This window comes from Plasmodium gallinaceum, assembly GCF_900005855.1.
Source record: "Plasmodium gallinaceum strain 8A genome assembly, contig: PGAL8A_v1_76, whole genome shotgun sequence".
NCBI classification, from domain to species: Eukaryota; Apicomplexa; class Aconoidasida; order Haemosporida; family Plasmodiidae; genus Plasmodium; species Plasmodium gallinaceum.
In genome coordinates, this window is record NW_021628238.1 from 2,963,031 (window position 1) to 2,972,278 (window position 9,248).

Sequence of the window (9,248 nt, forward strand, 5' to 3'; positions counted from 1 at the left end):
AACATATATATATATACATGTAAATTCTATAAGCGGTAGTTATAATAGAATATTTTATTTATTCATATATATTTTCATAAAAAAAATATTTTAAGCTTAATAGAAAAATGACTTACAATTATAAAAATCTATATTGTTTGTTGTTAAATTATTAAATTTTAAACGCAGATTAAAGTTATTCCAATTTTTTTTTACTTTAATATTTAAATTTTTGGTGACAAATTAGTGCATTATAATTTAGTTATATCTTTGAAGAAATATATATATTTAAAAAAAAGAAAAGCTAAAATTAATGTTAATAAGTAATGCACTTATTTTTTCATTATAACTATATTAATCTTTTTGTTTTTTTATTAAGCAATTGTTATTTGGTAATATATATATGTACTTGACATTCTTTGAGATATTATTTATTATTTTAGAATTTTTTACTATGAATACAAGAAAATTTAAATTCTTTTCTGATTATTTTTTTTAAAATATTTCTTATAATTTTTTAGAAAATAATAATAACAATAGTTTATTAACAAAAATTTCTTAGAAACAAGATATCATTACACTGAAAAAAAAAATGAATGAAAAGTGTGAGATGAATTTATGAAACTTCATTATTCTGGATAAAAAACAATAAAAAAAAAAAAAAATAAAATTTATCATTTTGTTCAATTTTTTTTTTTTTTTATATATATATTTTTACAAGATAAATTACAATGAATGATTTATTGAGAAAGTCTGAGAGAAAAGTAAATGTGTTTTTTTTTTTTTTTAACATTTTATATGATTTTTATGGGAGTTGATTATTTTTATCGCAGGAATATTATAGGTGAAACCTATTTTTTTATGAATATTTATGATTATATTTATAGTTTTTCATTATTAAAAATTTAATAATTATTTGCCATTTTTTATAATTTTTTTTATTTTTATTTATTTATATTATTAAGTTGACATTATGATTAAGAATGAATAAGTATATTAAAGAAAAAAAGAGAAGATAACCTATAAATTAATTATTCGAATATTATGGCATGGTATAAATTTTATAAAAATTTTATTGTTGAATTTTAGAAAATTTATTTGGAATATGCAAGTTGTGAGGAAAAGGGTAAAGGTTATGTTTATTGAGTAAAAATTTATTAAGTTTATAGTTATTCGAAGTTTGTTGGTTTAAATTTTTTGTAACTTTATTTGTTGAGTATGGATTAATTAAATTCTGGTTATCGTTATATATTTAGTACTTATTTTTAAGATTATTTATTTTAAAGAAAACAATTTTATTTTTATTTATTATACATTTGTGCATGTTTTATTAACTGGGTGTTCGGTAACTTTATTGGAGTACTGAACAAACGAATTAATAAAGAGCATATAGAGTTGCCTCTACGGTTTTGATGTATTTGTATATATTTTATATGTTTTGAATGAGTGATCCTTATTTACGTAATATACTTCATTCATCATTCTTTAATTTCAATAGACATTTATTTACTTGAATAAAAATCTTTATTTTTATTAAAAATTTATATCCTTATTGAATATTGATCATTAATTAAATGTATATTCCTTGTTTCTTTTTTATGAGTTATATTCAGCAATTAATATGTATTGCTGTTGAATTAACAAACATAAACAATTAGTGACAATACAAATTAATTATATAAATATTATTTACGTGAAAATTTTATTGTTATATGTATAAAACTTTCTCTTACAAAATTCATTAAAATCATAATTCATTCCCAAAAAAAAAAATCTTTTTTTTTCTTTTTTTTTTTTTTTATACTTATTTAATGGTAAAAAATATTTTTCTAATTGACTTTTTAATCAATTTTTTTTCCTGACGATATTTGTATTTTTTTTTTTTTATCAAAATTTTTACTGACAGTCTTTGTACTTTTTTTTTAGAAAAAAGTACAAACAAAAATAAAATCATCAATTTTTTTTTTGTGTGTGTATGTATGACGAACTTGGTATTCTTCATTTAACTAGTCTTTTTATTTTCCAAAAAGATTAATAAAGTCTTTTATTAACCATACTCCACCACCATGGGAAGGTAATTGTTATTAGTTAAAGTTTGTTATTTTTGTATTGTTTTATTACATCAATTTCTTTTTGTAATCCTTTTTCAATTTGCTTGTCCTGATTATCGTTGATATCACACATTATGATACTACTCCGTTTATAAATCCATGTATTGTAAATACATTCATTCTTATTTGCATTTTGAATTTCTGTTCTTCTTTTTATTAAGTAATTATGTATTACGTAATAAATTANTATTTTCTAAATTTTTCATTTCATTTTCACACGTAGATTTTTCTTTTTGCAAGTTTATTTCATTTGCTTTTTCCTCATTTAATGTGCCATTCCTAATATAAAAAAAAAAAAGGAAAAAAAAAAAAAATCCAAACTGTATATATAAACAAATTCTGTATCAATTCGGCACCTTAAGCTATAAATAGAAAAGCGTAACTAATATATTTTTTTTTTTTTTTTTTTTTTTTTTTTTTTTTTCTCCATCTTGATAGATTTAGCCTTTATATATTTTAATATCCTTTTAAAAATTTTTTTTTCATGCTTTTTTTAAAAGATGAGATTTCATGTATATGTTTTTTTAAGTTTGAAAATTTTTAACTTTTTTTTGAATAGAAAAGACATTTATCTTTATAATTAAAAAATGTGCGAATTTTATTTAAAATAAAAAAGTACTAACAATTATTAATATTTTAATATTTTTAAAAAGTAATTATTAACACTTATAAAAAAAAAAAAGTTTGTTTAAAGTCTTATAATTAAAAAAGACATTTCATATAATGAATTATAAATTATTATAAAAATATGTACTTTCTGTTTTTGCTTATGTTTATTGCATATAGTTAAAATAAAATAAAAACATTTTATTTTATTTAATTTTGTGTACATATAACTTTCGAATAATTACTTATAGTAATCATTTATGTATCTTTTTGCCAAAAGTAAATAACATCCAAAAATTAATTAAAAAAAAAAAAAAGAAAGAAAAGAAGCATAAAAAATAAAATTAAAAATACTATACATAATAAAACGGCAAATAAAATTATATAAGCTTTCTATTATTTCTAAAAAAAAAAAAAAAAAAAAAAAAAAAAAAAAAAAAAAAAAAAAAAAAAAAAAAAATAAAAAAAAAAAAAAAAATTTTAACTAAAATAAGAAAGTGAAGTATTCTATGTATTGAAAAATTAGAATTTTGTGCAGCATCTTGTTTCCTCATGGTGTTTCCACACAGAGTGATTTCACTGAGCTCTGCAGTAATGTGGCATTCACATCATTTTACGAAAGATGTGAATTGGGTGCCACTGATTCTTAAATTGCTGGGTGTGTTATTCCTTGGGTAGCCTGCAAAAAGGACAACGTTCAGCCTTTTTCCCCTCTCACTATGTTTTTACTTAGATAAATAAAGCTGTTGCATTGCTATCTAGGAGACAGTGCTCTGTTCACTGAAGTGAAGATAATATATTGACAGCCAACTGAGAGAGTTTGCAGTAAAAGCCTGGTGCCCTTTTCCTTAACTCCTGTGGTTGCGCTTTTGCACCTCATAGTGGGGAACTCAAACTGCAAAGTCACAGCCCATACTCAGTCACCAGAAACACAGTGACACAGTAAGGAAAGCACACCTTAGCATTCTAGCTCATTTCACTCACCAACAGCAATATTTCAACAGCCCTTACATGGCTTATGCCTAAAATCAAACACGATGTTCCTGCTTCTCTAGTTAGGTGACTATAATCTATAGTAATTTTTCATTTGACTTTTTTTTTTTTACAAACCATTACATAGATGAAGTTCATTTTTTAATACTGATCTATAAATATAATTAAAAACTTGTTTGTAATAATATTTAAATAAATGGAATTAGTAAAAACATCTTATTTAGTGCATGTTAGAATGCTAGGAAAAAGTTCACACATAAATGTGTACACTAAAAAAAAAATTACTCTCCCTATAAGTAAATATTAGAAAAAAAAATGTAGATATATATTATTATATTTTTTTTTGTTGTAACACTAACGTGGAAAAAAAAAAATAATTTATTTTCTTTGATAATAATTTTTTTTTTATTATTTTTTTTTTTAAATAATTTATTATCTTAAAAAAAAAATTTCTATTTTTTTCAATGTAGATCATCTAGAATATTTATTTTTTGGAAGATTTAAAGTGCAACGTAAAAACGTTAAATGCATGACATATTGTATAAATTAATAACAATAATAGTTACATAACTCAATTATTATTTTATATTAATTAATGAAAGTGAATAATTTGTATTATATATTAATTAATAAAAAATATAATAAGTAAAATTTTCTCTATTTATTATATAAATATTATTTACGTGAAAATTTTATTGTTATATGTATAAAACTTTCTCTTACAAAATTCATTAAAATCATAATTCATTCCCAAAAAAAAAAATCTTTTTTTTTCTTTTTTTTTTTTTTTATACTTATTTAATGGTAAAAAATATTTTTCTAATTGACTTTTTAATCAATTTTTTTTCCTGACGATATTTGTATTTTTTTTTTTTTATCAAAATTTTTACTGACAGTCTTTGTACTTTTTTTTTAGAAAAAAGTACAAACAAAAATAAAATCATCAATTTTTTTTTTGTGTGTGTATGTATGACGAACTTGGTATTCTTCATTTAACTAGTCTTTTTATTTTCCAAAAAGATTAATAAAGTCTTTTATTAACCATACTCCACCACCATGGGAAGGTAATTGTTATTAGTTAAAGTTTGTTATTTTTGTATTGTTTTATTACATCAATTTCTTTTTGTAATCCTTTTTCAATTTGCTTGTCCTGATTATCGTTGATATCACACATTATGATACTACTCCGTTTATAAATCTCTAGATAATCCTTATACTTTAAATCATGAGTAAAATTTAATTTCCTTTTATTCTTATTTGTAACTTGTATTAAATTTTGCATTTGCCTTTCATATATCTCCCTGGTTTTGTTACTCAACAATTTTATTATTGACATTGGAATTTGTACTTCTTTACCTCTATAATATATAGCTAATTCTTTCAGAATTCTGCGTTCAATTTTAGTTACTCTATGAGGAAATGACCAATATGGTTTATATTGTATATTTCTACTACCGTGTTTCATTTGATTTCTTTCGTATTCCGATAATTCGTATGAGATAATATCTTCAATCTTAATATTTTTATTCTCAATTTTAGGTTTTGTTTTGATTTCATTAACATCTTCATGTATATTTTTCCATCGATCGTTTAAGTATATAATCCTCATTTCGGAAGTTGTTTTTGGTACTAATTTTGCAAACCATGGACAGATACAATATATTCCAAACATAGCAAAATAGGGTGTTTCTCCTATATCTCCATGACGTGTATTATTATATATTAGTGCTGCCTTTTGTACTATTTCTTCAAAAGTTATATCTTTTTCTTCATATAAAGTCTTAATGATATAATCAAGCTTTTATGAGTGCTTTCATTTATACAGTTTCCTTGTGGATAATATGCGTTGGTACAATACAATTTACCCTGCAATTCTTTTGTAATATAGTCATGAAATTCTTAACTAGTATAAATTGAACCGCGATCTGTTAAGATGCTTGCAGGGCATCCAAATATGGGTATCCATGTTTTCTTTATAATGTTAATTGCGTCCATAGCATTAGGTGTTTTATTAGTTATATTAGTAACCATAAAACGTGAATGATGATTTATTGCTACATGAATATAGTATTCTGTACCTTTCCATGTTTTAGGTACTATAATATCTAGTGAAACCATATCAAATACATTCGGTTTTGATAAAAACTTGCTTATTATTAGATTTAAATTTCCGATTACGCATTACTTGACAAAGTAAACAATTTGTAATGTATTCTTCAATATCATTACTAATATTGGGACACCAGAAATGTTTTTGTATTTTCTTGAGTGTTTTATTTACTCCACCATGTCCTGCGAATTTACTATTGTGAAACCAATACATTAAATGATTTCTATATTTTTCTAATATATATAATCCTCCTGTTCTATAGTGAGCTGGGAAATCATCTTTCCATACTACGTCTCTCGGTATGTTATCTTTATCATTTCTTGCTTCATTTGCTATTTGCTCGCAAGAAGGTATAACATATAAATCTTCATATACTTCTTGAGGTTTACTACCGTATAAGGTCATGTAATTAGGAAGTTCTGTTTCATCTTCTCTTTATCTAGTGATCTAATTAACTAAACTATTTTGAACTCCTTCAATATGTTCAAATTCTAAGTTAAATGCAGATAGTCATAACTTCCATCGATATAATTTTCCAGTATTAATTGAATCCATTCCAATAATACCTTTACAACATGTTTTAATTAAGGTCATAGATCCTTTAATATAATAACAGAATGTTTCGCATGCTACTACTATAGCAAATAATTCTTTTTCAACCGTACTCCATCTTTGTTGTACTTCATTTAATTTCTTCGATGTGTAATAAATGAATTTAGTTTGATCTGTGTCCTTATCAATTTGAGTCAATACAGCTCCTATATCATAATCTGATGCGTCAGTATAAATAGTATAGTGTTTTCCTAATTCTGGAAATGAAAGATAAGTAATTTCTGTCATTTTATTCTTGATTTCCTCCAAAGCCTTTGAATGCTCTTCTTGCCATTCAAATATATGTTTCTTAGTTAACAATGGAACAAGTTTAGAAGTCCACTCTGAAAAAATCTTAATATAATTCCTGTATTAATTAGCAGCTCCTAAGAATGATCTTAATTACTTTTTATATTTAGGTCGTTCTACCTTAATAATTGTTTTCACCTTATCTAATGAAGGTCTTATACCATTTCGATCTATTACTTACCCAAGATAAGTTATAGATATTTTAAAAATTTCACACTTTTCTGTATTTATTCCTAAATTATTATTACAGAATAATTCAAATACCCATTTTAATACTTCTACACGTTCAAATAGTGTTTTTGTAAGAACGATGATGTCATCAATATACACAACTATATAATTCACTTGAATTAATTTCATAAAAATATCTTCCATTATTCTTTGAAATTGTGTAGGACTTGTTTTTAGTCAAAATGGCAATACATTAAATACAAATGTTCCTCTCTTCGAACTATAAATCTAGTATATGGTTTACTATTTTCCTCCAATGCGATATTCCAAAATCCATTTTTGAAGGCTATTTGCGAAAAACATTTTGTTCCATAAAACATTTGAAATATGTGTTTCATATGTGGGATGACATATAAAGCATCTAGTATAAATTTATTTAAATACCGATAGTCTAACGTGACTTTCCATTGGCCTGTTTTCTTCCCAACCATTACTATTGTTGAGGTCCAATGTGCATTAATGACCTTACTTATTACTTTCAATTTTATCATTACATCTATTTTTCGATGTAATTCTGATAACATTTCTTCGCTCAATGATTTAGGGTTATAACGGCGAGGATTTCCTTGTACCTAAATAGAAACTTTGTATTTGTTGTTGGGTTCCATTATTTTATTTTTCCATGGTTTTGTATTATTGTTTAATACTTTTTCCAACTTTTCCTTATTTTTCTGATCTTTAAAATCAGATCCTTCAACAAAATTTTGAATAATTTCTTTATTAAAATTCTTTAATCCATCTGTTTTTACTTCAGATTTAACTTCCATGATATATATATATCTATATTTTTTTTTTATAATGACATATCCTAATTCGTCCATTACTATACCACTAAGTAATAAAGAGGTTTATTTGTTTTTATGGTAGCAAATCTGGTTATTATCTTTATATTGATAAATTTCATGTATATTTTCACGTTTTTAGATTTCATTACAATGTCTCCGCTATATATTCCACAAAACTTTATTGGTTTTATTCATATGTCTGGCTCTATACCTAGTTTTTTGGCTTTCATCATTGATGCAGTACATAAATCTGCTCCTGTATCTAGTAATATATTAACGTTATGTCCCTTAATTTCTACTGTTTGTTCCATATTCGTACATCGTCCTTTTTCGTTTCCAATTTCTGTTTTCCTATTAACAGATAATTCACTTTCTCCTGAATATGTTACCCCTTCATCAGATTTCTTATCAATGTCAAGTCCTTCCTCCTTGAATACTTTATTTACTCTATTCCTCTTTCTATCCTTCTCTTCATCACTTCCTTTAGGTTTATTTTCTTTATACCTTTCTTTTTGCTTTTCTTTTTGTCTTTCCATTTGTTCCAATTGTTTAATAAGGTATTTTTATATTTGGCGGATTTTCTGTGGATTAGTTTCATTTTTGATCATTTTAAAATTTAAATCACAACTTTTAACTGTTATTATACCTATAATTTCATCTTCTTTATCTCGAATAACTTTATTTCTACATACTTTTACTGTGTGTCCTATTTCATTACAATTTTGGACCTTTTTTTTCGGTAAAAACAGTATCTTTTTAAATGGTTATTCCCTCCACAACAATAACATTTCATAAGACTTTGTTTCTTATCCTTACCAATACTATTGTCTTTGTAGGTCTGATCTGTAGCATTTATACTGATATTTCGGACCTCATCTATCTTTGTTTCTCTATTTTCTACAATTAGATAATATTTTCTTATCTATATAGTAGGTTTATACATTTACATCTTCTTATCAAATTCTTTTAAGAATTTCTGTCGTATATAACTTTTAAAGCATTTTAAAATATCCTTTCTGCATATGCTATTCTCTTTCTTGAAACATAAAAAGCTAAGAGCATACGAATTACAGTACGTAATAAATGAACTAGTAGCTTCTTTCAAAAATACTTATTTTGGTGCATTAAATAACTTCTTTGTTAAAATGAATTTCTCGTCTGAATCTTTAAACATTACTTTAGCTAATTTAATTTGAAATTGTAACATATCGGTGATTTTTTTGTCTCTTGATAATTTAGCTATTTCCTGGTGGTAGATGTTTGATGATAAAGATTCTAACAGCACACATGTTTTTACTTTGGATATTCCTTGCATTTTTGCCTTAATTTCGAATATCCTAAACTAACTAAGGTATAGTTCTAAAGATCAGTCATTAAATTTTGGGAGTCCAGGTGGTACTTTAGCTCTTATTTTATATCGATTGTTTCTAATTTCAAATATGTATGAATGATTAAATTCTATTATATTCGCAAAAGAATCTGGTTTAAGGTTGTATAATTCTTTATCCATTTTGAACTGCTAATCCAATGTGG

The 9,248-nt window shown here is 24.0% G+C and overlaps 2 annotated features.

Annotated features, from left to right (window-relative positions):
• Positions 1–1,302: 1,302 nt before the first annotated feature.
• Positions 1,303–2,264: a repeat region.
• A 2,282-nt stretch (positions 2,265–4,546) lies between these two features.
• Positions 4,547–9,248: part of a repeat region that runs on past the window's edge.